General features: G+C 43.7%; 1 protein-coding gene across 3 annotated transcripts in view; it reads left to right on the top strand.

The window, feature by feature from the left end:
- NRCAM (neuronal cell adhesion molecule) overlaps positions 1-12,499 on the top strand; it is a 515,870-nt gene that overhangs the window by 148,050 nt on the left and 355,321 nt on the right. The window lies entirely within an intron of this gene.

The following is a 12,499-nucleotide window of genomic DNA, read 5'->3' on the forward strand; positions in this document are numbered from 1 at the left end:
GTTCAACTAATCCACAGGAAGTAGCAGCTTGCTCATTTTCTCCATAGCTAAACTTTCTGGCATTGCTTTTGGAGAACACTTGGAATGGTATTCTATGGACTTCAGGTTGGGAGCCACTGACATAGAATACATAGTAATACTCATAGCATAAATATAAGTAGCACAGGCAGAAAAATATTTATCCTATTTTTGCACCCCAGTGTTGTAGGAACCAGATTTTTTTAACTACTATTTCCCACTTATTGAAAGCTAGATATAACAATCTGAGTAGTTAGATACAAAGAGGTCAACATTCATCAGTGCAGTGAATAGACAGTTTAACCTACTGAAGTTAATGGTCATTAGGGATGTGAATCGTTTTTTGACGATTTAAAAAAATTGTCAGATATTTTTTAAATCGTCAAAAATTGTTAGTTGCGATACAATAGAAATTCCCCCGATTTATCATGAAATATCGTAAATCGGGGGAGGGCGGGAAAACCGGTACACCAAAACATCCGCTAAACCCACCGCGACCCTTTAAAACAAATCCCCCACCCTCCCGAACCTTCCCAAAATGTTTTAAATTACCTGGTGGTCCAGTGGGGTGGTCCTGGCGCGATCTCCTGCTCTCGGGCTATCGGCACCATTTTGGCTGCCACTAATATAAATGGAGCCGATGGCCCGATAAACCCCCCCCCCCACCGACCCTTTAAAATGACCCCCCCAAAAACCTTTTAAAATTACCTGGTGGTCCAGCGGGAGCACGGGGAGTGATCTCCCACTCTCAGGCCATCGGCTGCGTTAATAAAAATGGCGCCGATGGCCCTTTGCCCTTACCATGTGACAGGCCAAAGGTAGCGCCGGCGCCATTTTGAATATTGGCAATACGGCCTGAGTGCAGGAGATCGCTCCCGGACCCCCGCTGGACCCCCAGGGACTTTTGGCCAGCTTGGGGGGGGCTCCTGACCCCCACAAGACTTGCCAAAAGTCCAGCGGGGGTCCAGAAGCGACTTCCTGCACTCAGGCCGTATTGCCAATATTCAAAATGGCGCCGGCGCTACCTTTGCCCTGTCACATGGTAAGGGCAAAGGGCCATCTGTGCCATTTTTATTAACGCAGCCGATGGCCTGAGAGCGGGAGATCACTCCCCGTGCTCCCGCTGGACCACTAGGTAATTTTAAAACCCTTTTTTGGGGGTTCGGGAGGGTGGGGAGGGTTTTTTGATTATCGGATCAGGTGCAGCCGATAATCAGAACTCAAATCGGGCTGGGCGATAAAAATTTTAAGATTTGGATCGGAACCGGTCCCGCTGAACGACCTCCTGCAGTCGATCTCCTGCTGGCGCCATTTTCCATACGGAAAACGATTTGCGGCAGGAGATTGTTTTCCGGACCCCCGCTGGACCCCCAGGGACTTTTGGCCAGCTTGGGGGGGCCTCCTGACCCCCACAAGACTTGCCAAAAGTCCAGCGGGGGTCCGGAACGACCTCCTGCAGTCGAATCGTGTTGGTCTATGGCCGCTGCCATTTTGCGCCGCCATTTTGAAAAATGGCGCCGGCTGAAGACAACACGATTCAATTGCAGGAGGCCGTTCCGGACCGCTGCCGTTCCGGACCGCCGCTGGACCCCCAGGTAATTTAAGGCATTTGGGGGGGGGGGTTCGGGAGGGTGGGGGATTTAATTTAAAGGGTCAGGGGTGGGTTTTAGGGGGTTTTAGTGTGCCGGTTTTCCTGCCCTCCCCCTTCCCCCGATTTACGATTTTTTGACGATAAATCGGGGGAATTGGTATTGTATCGTGGCCCTAACGATTTTTGACGATTTAAAATATATCGGACGATATTTTAAATCGTCAAAAAACGATTCACATCCCTACTGAGTATTGACCCCCATAGACTTTCCAAAATGCATCTTAAGAGATATAAGCATTAACAAATAATGCCTTTTTATAAATTCTCCTTTTACAGGTGTTTTGTACTTTCTGCAGCCTTAAAATATATTTTTACTGGGTTAAATGCTTCTGATATTGTGTAGTGTCCAGCTTACTGCAGTATAACTTCTGTCCACATCATTTCCTCCATATGCTTTAGAATATTAGAATTCAGTACAAAATTTAATCTTTTGGCTTGAAATCATGAAATGTCATTTATATTAATCCCATAAACTTGTTAGCCATGTAAATATGTGCTATTTAATAAGTCATTCTGTTGTAAGACTAACATAATTCACAGCAACTCACTTGAAGTCAGTTATGAAATATTTGTAGCTCAGACCTCTATTACAAAGTCTTATAGATGTTGCACTGGGAGTGGACCCTTGGCCTGGTGCAGGATTGGTATAGCCCTCCGGTCGGACCTGGAGAGCGCCTGCCACCAGGAGGTGGAGCACAGGAGGAGACAGAGGCTAGCTGGAGCTTCACCAATAGCAACCCGGGGTTCCCTCAGGTTGAGCCCGTGGTTACCCGGGCTGCCTGGTCTTAGGTGGGCCTCACAGGATCTACGAGAGATAAAGTTCAGAGGTGTGCCCACCACGAACAAGGGTGCGTGGTCGATGTTTAGGTCAGGGAGCTCAGGAGCCAGACAATTCCAGAAGAGAGTCTCAAAATGGAGAGCGAGGATCAAGGCCAGAGTCAAGGATAGCGTAGTCAGCCAAAGCAGGGGTCAATACCAGTGGTCAGTTCATGGATAGTCAATCAGGCAAAGGTCAGGTTCCAGGCGGTGGTCAGACATGGTCAGTGTTCAGGCAGAGGTCAGTTCCAGGCAGCGTGCAGATGTGGTCAGTGTCCAGTCAGAGGTCAGTTCCAGGCAGCGTGCAGACATGGTCAGTGGACTGGCAGAGGTCAGTTCTGGGCAGCATTCAGACGTGGTCAAGGAAACAGGCAAAGGTCAAATCCAGGCGGCGGTCAAAAGTAGTCAAAGGAATAGGCAGAGGTCAGTACCGAGAAGACAGTCTGAATGGTACTACCTGGGGAGATGCTGGAACAGGAGGACGCTGGAATAGGAAACTGGAACAAGACACTGGAACAAGGCACAGGAACAGAAGGCAAACTTGCTATCACAACGTGATCGACCCGATTGCCAAGGCATCGTTCCGGGGAACGGGCCTTGCCTTATATACTACAGAGTCGTGATGTCATCAGGGAGTGACTCGGCTGAGTTTCCTGTGCTTGGCCCTTTAAATGGCAGGAGGTCAGCCGCATGCGCACCTAGGGGCAGAGCCAAGGAGACGCTGGATGCAGAGCCCCGCGGGAGCGCCACTGTGAGGCCTGTGAAGACGCTGGAGTCGTAGCGTGCCAAGGAGGGTGACGGGGATGGCTGGGACCAACAGCGGCAGTGAGGCCTGAGCTCGTGGACAGCTGAGAGAGGTGAGCAGGCCCGGCCGCGGAGTGTACGCGGCCGGGAAGCGCAACAATAGATTTGGAATATAACTTGAACTATGAACAAATTATATGGTGAAATTGTATTTTGAATGAGACAGTTGATGTAAAGTCTAGTAATTCTCTTTAGTAATCGCTGCCTTGCACCCACCAAAATTCAGGGAAGCATTGATTAATTATAAAACTATTTGGTGGAATTAAATTGTATAAAAATTAGCTTGTTGTCTTATCAGTGGTTCTCAAATAGAAATCATAATATATTTTATTTGCATTTATAACATTCAGTTAAGATCTTGTTCTATAGTTTCCACCTAATTTGAATGTACAGAGTTTATTAAATATGTTAGAAAATGGAAATATCAATTTAGTTTTTCAAATGTTATTAATATTAAATCTACTAGCAATCTTTACCGGTAGTCTTCGATCTCTAATTTCTTCCCTTTACATATTACAATCTTAGTTAATATTTTAAGATGGCACATCACTGTGCAGGTCATGTAATTCCCTTTATGATCTTGCTTTTAAGCTTTTAATAATGTATTCATTTTTTATAAACAAATGAAATCATGACTTTATCTAGACTTCCTTTATGTGAACATCTCTAAGGCTAAAGTCTGTGTCCTCATTAAGAAATTCTCCATCTAACAAAATTAGGTATCCTTTTTCTCATTTCTTGATTTTGACCTCATATTTACCTTCTTTCTGTAACGTGGGTGTTGTACTTAGGGCCTTTGCACTAAAAGTCACTCTAAAGAATTTTAGCATGCACATAGGAATTATTTTAATGTGCAACTTAAATTCCACTTAAAGTACTTTGTATTAAATTGTTGCATGGGCCTGTTAAAATATAAGAACATGCCATACTGGGTCAGACCAAGGGTCCATCAAGCCCAGCATCCTGTTTCCAACAGTGGCCAATCCAGGCCATAAGAACCTGGCAAGTACCCAAAAACTAAATCTATTCCATGTTACGGTTGCAGTGCCTATTTTCTAAGTCAACTTAATAGCTGGTAATGGACTTCTCTAAGAACTTATCCAATCCTTTTTTAAACACAGTTATACTAACTGCACTAACCACATCCTCTGGCAACAAATTCCAGAGTTTAATTGTGCATTGAGTAAAAAAGAACTTTCTCCGATTAGTTTTAAATGAGCCACATGCTAACTTCATGGAGTGCCCCCTAGTCTTTCTATTATCCGAAAGAGTAAATAACCGATTCACATCTACCCGTTCTAGACCTCTCATGATTTTAAACACCTCTATCATATCCCACCTCAGCCGTCTCTTCTCCAGGCTGAAAAGTCCTAACTTCTTTAGTCTATCCTCATAGGGGATCTGTTCCATTCCCCTTATCATTTTGGTAGCCCTTCTCTGTACCTTCTCCATCGCAATTTTATATTTTTTGAGATGTGGCGACCAGAATTGTACACAATATTCAAGGTGCGGTCTCACCATGGAGCGATACAGAGGCATTATGACATTTTCCATTTTATTCACCATTCTGTTTCTAATAATTCCCAACATTCTGTTTGCTCTTTTGACTGCCGCAGCACACTGAACCGACGATTTCAATGTGCTATCCACTATGACGCCTAGATCTCTTTCTTGGGTTGTAGCACCTAATATGGAACCTAACATTGTGTACCTATAGGATGGGTTATTTTTCCCTATATGCATCACCTTGCACTTATCCACATTAAATTTCATCTGCCATTTTGATGCCCAATTTTCCAGTCTCACAAGGTCTTCCTGCAATTTATCACTATCTGCTAGTGATTTAACTACTCTGAACAATTTTGTATCATCTGCAAATTTGATTATCTCACTTGTCGTATTTCTTTCCAGATCATTTATAAATATATTGAAAAGTAAGGGTCCCAATACAGATCCCTGAGGCAATCCACTGCCCACTCCCTTCCACTGAGAAAATTGTCCATTTAATCCTACTCTCTGTTTCCTGTCTTTTAGCCAGTTTGCAATCCACGAAAGGACATCGCCACCTATCCCATGACTTTTTACTTTTCCTAGAAGCCTCTCATAAGGAACTTTGTCAAACGCCTTCTGAAAATCCAAGTATACTACATCTACCAGTTCACCTTTATCCACATGTTTATTAACTCATTCAAAAAAGTGAAGCAGATTTGTGAGGTAAGACTTGCCTTGGGTAAAGCCATGCTGACTTTGTTCCATTAAACCATGTCTTTCTATATGTTCTGTGATTTTGATGTTTAGAACACTTTCCACTATTTTTCCTGGCACTGAAGTCAGGCTAACCGATCTGTAGTTTCCCAGATCTCCCCTGGAACCCATTTTAAATATTGGGGTTACATTTGCTATCCTCCAATCTTCAGGTACAATGGATGATTTTAATGATAGGTTACAAATTTTTACTAATAGGTCTGAAATTTCATTTTTTAGTTCCTTCAGAACTCTGGGGTATAAACCATCCAGTCCAGGTGATTTACTACTCTTCATTTTGTCAATCAGGTCTACCACATCTTCTAGGTTCACCGTGATTTGATTCAGTCCCTCTGAATCACTACCCATGAAAACCTTGTCCAGTGCGGGTACCTCCCCAACATCTTCTTCAGTAAACACCGAAGCAAAGAAATCATTTAATCTTTCCACGATGGCCTTATCTTCTCTAAGTGCCCCTTTAACCACTCGATCATCTAACAGTCCAACTGACTCCCTCACAGGCTTTCTGCTTCAGATATATTTTAAAAAGTTTTTACTAAGGGTTTTTGCCTCTATGGCCAACTTCTTTTCAAATTCTCTCTTAACCTGTCTTATCAATATCTTACATTTAACTTGCCAGCGTTTATGCATTATCCTATTTTCTTCTGTTGGATCCTTCTTCCAATTTTTGAATGAAGATCTTTTGGCTAAAATAGCTTCTTTCACCTCCCCTTTTAACCATGCCCGTAATCGTTTTGCCTTCTTTCCACCTTTCTTAATGTGTGGAATACATCTGGACTGTGCTTCTAGAATGGTATATTTTAACAATGACCATGCCTCTTGCACACATTTTACTTTTGTAGCTGTTCCTTTCAGTTTTTTTCTAACAATTTTTCTCATTTCCCTTTTGAAAGTTTAGCACGAGAGCCGTGGATTTGCATACTGTTCCTCTTCCAGTCATTAATTAAAATTTGATCATATTATGATCACTATTGCCAAGCGGCCCCACCACCGTTACCTCTCTCACCAAATCCTGTGCTTCACTGAGAATTAGATCTAAAATTGCTCCCTCTCTCGTCAGTTCCTGAACCAATTGTTCCATAAAGCTATCATTTATTCTATCCAGGAACGTTATCTCTCTAGCATGTCCCAATGATACATTTACCCAGTCAATATTGGGGTAATAGAAGTCTACCACTATTACTGCACTACCAATTTGGTTAGCTTCCCTAATTTCTCTTAGCATTTCACTGTTCGTCTCACCATCTTGGCCAGGTGGATGGTAGTATACTCCTATCACTATAGGGATTTCTACCCATTAAGATTCAATTTTGCATTTAGTCTCATGCAGGATGTTTATCCTGTTGGACTCCATGCCATCCCAGACATAAAGCACCACACCATCTACTGGGTGCTCCTCTCTGTCATTGCGATATAATTTGTACCCTGGTATAGCACTGTCCCATTGTTTGTCCTCCTTCCACCATGTCTCTGAGATGTCAATTAAGTCTATGTCATCATTCACTGCTATATATTCTAATTCTCCCATCTTACTTCTTAGATTTCTGGCATTAGCATACAAACATTTCAAAGTTTGTTTTTTGTTTGTATTTTCATTCTGCTTTTTAATTGATAGGGATGTTAGAATTTTTTAACTCAGGTGAGTTTTTAGTTACAGGCACTTGGACTACTTTTCTTATTATTGGAACCTCACTGTTGGGATGCCCTAATTCTAATGCATCATTAGTATCCTTTGAAGATACCTCTCTCCGAACCATGCTATAATAGTTTGAGTATGCTATTAGCATACATGCAACTGTTTCTTCTATGTGCTCATAACATCTGTGAACTAAATAGCATTTAAATGCTAAACTGAGTATGCACAATTCTCTTTTCCTCATATCTCTGACCTCTTGCTGTAAACCTCTATTTATTTTTATTAGCAAAATGTATAAAATTAAGCCTGGCACATGGGGATGCTTGACAGTAGGGATGTGAATCGTTTTAGGACGATTAAAATTATCGTCTGATAATTGTATTGGAACACAATACAATAGAGATTCTAATGATTTATCGTTATAAATCGTTAGAATCGTGAGCCGGCACACTAAAACCCCCTAAAACCCACCCCCGACCCTTTAAATTAAATCCCCCACCCTCCCGAACCCCCCCCAAATAACTTAAATAACCTGCGGGTCCAGCGGCGGTCCGGAACGGCAGCGGTCCGGAACGGGCTCCTGCTCCTGAATCTTGTTGTCTTCAGCCGGCGCCATTTTCCAAAATGGCGCCGAAAAATGGCGGCGGCCATAGACGAACACGATTGGACGGCAGGAGGTCCTTCCGGACCCCCGCTGGACTTTTGGCAAGTCTCGTGGGGGTCAGGAGGCCCCCCACAAGCTGGCCAAAAGTTCCTGGAGGTCCAGCGGGGGTCAGGGAGCGATTTCCCGCCGCGAATCGTTTTCGTACGGAAAATGGCGCCGGCAGGAGATCGACTGCAGGAGGTTGTTCAGCGAGGCGCCGGAACCCTCGCTGAACGACCTCCTGCAGTCGATCTCCTGCCGGCGCCATTTTCCGTACGAAAACGATTCGCGGCGGGAAATCGCTCCCTGACCCCCGCTGGACCTCCAGGAACTTTTGGCCAGCTTGTGGGGGGCCTCCTGACCCCCACGAGACTTGCCAAAAGTCCAGCGGGGGTCCGGAAGGACCTCCTGCCGTCCAATCGTGTTCGTCTATGGCCGCCGCCATTTTTCGGCGCCATTTTGGAAAATGGCGCCGGCTGAAGACAACAAGATTCAGGAGCAGGAGCCCGTTCCGGACCGCTGCCGTTCCGGACCGCCGCTGGACCCGCAGGTTATTTAAGTCATTTGGGGGGGGTTCGGGAGGGTGGGGGATTTAATTTAAAGGGTCGGGGGTGGGTTTTAGGGGGTTTTAATGTGCCGGTTTTGCGATTTTTCGATTTTTCGATTTTTCACGATTTTTCACGATATTTTACCCCCCCAAACGGCAACAATACGATTCCCTCCCCCTCCCAGGCGAAATCGATCGTTAAGACGATCGAGGACACGATTCACATCCCTACTTGACAGTGCTAAAGACAGAAGCAAGATCCAGTAGAGAAGTATGGGGCAGTATCTTGATCCCTGTAGAGAAAGTGAAATAAGAGAAGATACTTCCAGGAATAGGAAAAACCATACTATCATGGGCCTCTGAATCTACATAAGAACATAAGAAATTGCCATGCTGGGTCAAACCAAGGAGCCATCAAACCCAGCATCCTGTTTCCAACAGAGGCCAAACCAGGCCACAAGAACCTGGCAAGTACCCAAATACTAAGAAGATCCCATGCTACTATGCCAGTAATAGCAGAGGCTATTCCCTAAATCAACTTGATTAATAGCAGTTAATGGACTTCTCCTCCAAGAACTTATCCAAACCTTTTTTAAACCCAGCTACACTAACTGCACTACCCACATCCTCTGGCAACAAATTCCAGAGCATAATTGTGTGTTGAGTGAAAAAAAGGTTTTCTTTGATTTTTCTTAAATGTGCTACTTACTAACTTCATGGAGTGCCCCCGAGTCCTTCTATTATCCGAAAGTGTAAATAACCGATTCACATCTACTCGTTCAAGGCCTTTCATGATTTTAAGGACCTCTATCATATCCCCCCTCAGCCGTCTCTTCTCCAAGCTGAACAGCCCTAACCTCTTCAGACTTTCCTCATAGGGGAGCTGTTCCATCCCCTTTATCATTTTGGTCGCCCTTCTCTGTACCTTCTCCATTGCAACTATATCTTTTTTGAGATGCAGCGACCAGAATTGTACACACTATTCAAGGTGCGGTCTCACCATGGAGCGATACAGAGGCATTTTGACATTTTCTGTTTTGTTAACCATTTCCTTCTTAATAATTCCCATTCCAGTGGGAGCACTGAGAGCACTGAGAAGAGAGGATCACCTTGCTGGTGGCTGAAAGGAATCAGCAAGCTTTTGTTTGGGACATTGTCTTTTTCAAAAGTATTGAGGGAAAGTGAACTATTTGGGAATATTATTTAGTGTGTTTGTGTGTTTGTGCTTTTAATAGTCAGTAAGGCAGCGAATAAACAAGTTAGACTGTTTGAATGTTTAAATGGTCAATCAGTAAGGCAGCTAGTAAGCAGTAGTTAGTGTATTTATTTTTAAAAGTCTGTAAGGCAACTAGTCAGCAGAACTGAGTGTTTGTATTTATAAATTTTTTTTTAAAAAAAGTAGCCAGAAGCTAGAAATAAGCTAGGAGCAGTGTATACCTAAGTAAAAAGGTTGAAAAGTTCAATTCAGTTACTCACCTTGGAAAGGTGTTGAGGTAGTGTGATTTGGTTTGATTAGGTACCAACATTTGATAATCAAGAGAGCAGTGAGTCACTCTGGCTGACTAACTGCTGTGACATAGTGAGGGCAAAGGCTATTGGCGCCATTTTGAATACTGGCAACTGACGGCCCAAGTGCAGGAGATCGCCTCCAGACCCCCGCTGGACCACCACGGTCTTGGCAGGTCTTGGCAGGTCTTGGGGGTTCAGGAGGGTGGGAGATTGTAGTTAGTTTTTTTTGGTTTTTTTTATATTCGCTCCATAAGACGCACAGACATTTTCCCCCCACTTTTGGGGAAAAAAAGTGCGTCTTATGGAGTGAAAAATACAGTAGTATGCATACCCAAAATGTGGGGATATGATACTGACATTTAAATATCTAAAAAGTATTAATGCACAGGAAGCCCAGCTTTTTCAATGGAAAGGAAGCTGTACATCTAGGGATCAAAATATAAAGCTCCAAGGGGGGATAAAGTCAGGAACAGTGTCAGAAGGTACATTTTCACAGAGAGGGTGGTGGATGCCTGTAATGCCCTCCCGGAGAAGATGATGACGACAAGAGGATCTCTAGTAGCAAGAGAATGGTGGTAAAACACTGGGCAACAGTCACTGAGTGATAGTTGCAGCCCCAGGGAGCAGTTATTATGGCTGTATTGTGCTTCCTGGAAAGCATGGGGTAACCTGCACAGAGCGGCAGTTGTAACCCTAATGGAAACAGTGTTATTGGGGGTTGGGTTCCATGTGGGAATTTGATTTAATATGGGGCCTGATTTACTAAGGTTTTTCTCCCATTCTGTGTCTATGGGAAAAAGACTTAGTAAATGATAGGGGTGTGCATTCGTTTTCAACGCATATGTAAAACGCAACTTATATTTTTAAAAGAGAAAAAAAAGGTTTGATGCACAACGCATCGTGACTTCCAACTTATTCAACATAGCTATGTTGAATACGTTGAACTTAAATAAACACTTAAACCCCCCACTCTCCTGACCCCCCCAAGACTTACCAAAACTCCCTGGTGGTCCAGCGGGGAGTCAGGAAGCCATGCCTGCATTCCTTTGCGATTTCCTCACGGCGCCGATAGCCTGTGTCACAGGGGCTGCCCATGCCATTAGTCAGCCCCTGTCACATGGTAAGGGCACCATCTTGTGCTTCTACCACGTGACAGGTAGGTCATGTGGCAGGAGGTCGCTCTGGGACCCCCGCTGGACCCAACTGGAACTTTTGGCCAGCTTGGGGGGGCCTCCTGACCGGAACTTTTGGCCAGCTTGGGGGGGCCTCCTGACCCCCCCCAAGCTGGCCAAAAGTTCCGGTTGGGTCCAGCGGGGGTCCGGGAGTGGAGGCGCGGAGGAGCACGTGACATCGGCGTGATTGTATATTGTTATTTTCTTGTTATGATTTCTTGTTGTTTTATCTATTCTTCCATACTGCCTCAGGTTAACCCCCCGCCCAGTTCTCCTTCCCTGTTGAAATGTATTTTCCAAGCCTTCTGTTAATATGTGAACCGGTATGATGTCCCAACTAATACCGGTATATAAAAGTTTCTAAATAAATAAAATAAATAAAAAATAGTAAATGAGATCCCTGGGTAGATGCACATAAAATCACTGCTGGGCAGACTAGATGGGCCCTTTTTTAAAATGTAATCTTTATTGAATTTTTGAACAATCAAATCAAAAAATCTTGCATAGGAATATAGAAATCAATCAAAAAGAGAAAAAAATAGAAATACATGAAAAAGAAAGAAAAAGGAATGGCAGGATTACTGAGGTTAAACCACAAATGGGGGAGCAGCAAAAGCAATAAACTAGAAGAAACAGTTACCAACCATATCTATTGTGGGCCATTAACTCCCTTCCTATGGAATAACTGCTCTATTACTTAATTTCTGTAATTGATCTGGATCATAGAAGACCTATCTTCTGTTATTCAAATTAAAACACTTGCAAGGGAACCTTAAATTGAAATTGGCTCTTAATACAAGAACCCTTGCTGTCAATTGTAGAAAAAGTCTTCACCTATTTTGAAACATCAAAGATGATGCAAAATAGCCGAAGGCTGGTAACCCCCAAAATCTTGTCTGATCCTTAAAAAAAAAAAAAAGAGCTTAAGCATCAAATCATTATCAATTTCCTGGGTGATTTTCAATGTTGCTCCTGTTGAATATTCAACAGGTGGCACAGGCAAAACAGTAGGCAACTCAGTTATACCTGTTGCCGCTGATACAGATACCCCAGCTCTATTAAGCAGCAAATATAATGTTTTAGAAACAGGGATGGGTAACTTTCAATCAGGTATGTGGATGCACATATACGCCAGTGTTCATTGATACGAGCCCGGAGACGCTGCAATTTTATAACATATGCGCACATATGCACTTTTGTTATAAAAAAGCTTGGGGGTGCATATGGGCGGGTTTGAGCAACAGAAGTGGGGGAATTTTATACCAGGTCTGCGTCCACACCATGACCAGTTTCACCAGTTCATCCATCAGTTTTCCCAGTCTAGAGCTAGGCCCTCCAAACTCCCCCAGTTCTTTAACCCGCACTCCCCCAGCTACCCCAAACCCCTTAAAACCACTTAGGGATACCTAGTTTTTATTTATTTTTTTTTAATTATGCC

This window comes from Rhinatrema bivittatum, chromosome 9 (genome assembly GCF_901001135.1).
Source record: "Rhinatrema bivittatum chromosome 9, aRhiBiv1.1, whole genome shotgun sequence".
NCBI lineage: Eukaryota > Metazoa > Chordata > Amphibia > Gymnophiona > Rhinatrematidae > Rhinatrema > Rhinatrema bivittatum.